Source organism: Trichechus manatus, unplaced genomic scaffold, assembly GCF_000243295.1.
Source record: "Trichechus manatus latirostris isolate Lorelei unplaced genomic scaffold, TriManLat1.0 scaffold00099, whole genome shotgun sequence".
Lineage (NCBI taxonomy): Eukaryota > Metazoa > Chordata > Mammalia > Sirenia > Trichechidae > Trichechus > Trichechus manatus.
This window is the reverse complement of record NW_004444035.1, coordinates 10,311,207-10,312,146: the sequence shown is the minus strand read 5'-3', so window position 1 is coordinate 10,312,146 and position 940 is coordinate 10,311,207.

The window sequence follows — 940 nt, the reverse complement described above, 5'->3', positions numbered from 1 at the left end:
AGGTTTTGAGGAAACACTGGTGGCGTAGTGGTTAAGTGCTACGGCTGCTAACCAAAAGGTCAGCAGTTCAAATCCACCAGCCCCTCCTTGGAAACCCTATGGGGCAGTTCTACTCTGTCCTATAGGGTTGCTATGAGTCGGAATCAACTCAACAGCAATGGGTCAATGGGTTATTAGAGTTTGTCTTAGGCTCTGGGCAGATCCTATGGGGATGCATGCTGTATCATTTTTACTTTTTTTAATCTAGCAAAGCCACATAGTAGGAAAAAAGTGACTCCTACAAAATGATGACACAAAGGAGTGATCTCCATTTTCTCTGTGATCTCAAACAACTCACTAAATTTGTTGATGAAGCTGAGAGATCATTCCAAAGAACACAGTGAATACTTCCTAGAAGTTTATATCTTTTACAATATACAACTGACAAAGGGAAGCATATGAAGATGTTTATAGTCAAAATAATAAAAGTTTTAATAAATATTGACTATTTCAGGTAAACCAAAAAGTATAGATAATAATATAATGGATAATGTATTTTGGTTAAAAATAATCTATAGCCTATATTTGGGTTTCATTTATGTAAAGTTAACAAAAATATGTGCCTATAGCCTTGTTCTTTTTTTTCTTTTTTAATTTTATCAACTCATAGCCAACATTTTTTCATCTACTCCCCCGTTATTATACCTGATCAGACTATTCGGAAGTAAATGACAACATCATATCATTTCATAGGTAAATATTTCATTATGTATCTTGAAAAGAAAGAGACTTAAAAAAGCCCAAAAAACTGAGCAATGCTTTATAGCTTCACATATCCAGTCAGCGTTCACATTTCTCTGATTGTCTCATAACTTTTTAACGGTCTGTTTTATTTCAGTCTTTATTTGCGAATTTGCTGAATTCTTTGAGGCAATGCTGCACGTAAGACTCGTGACAGAAA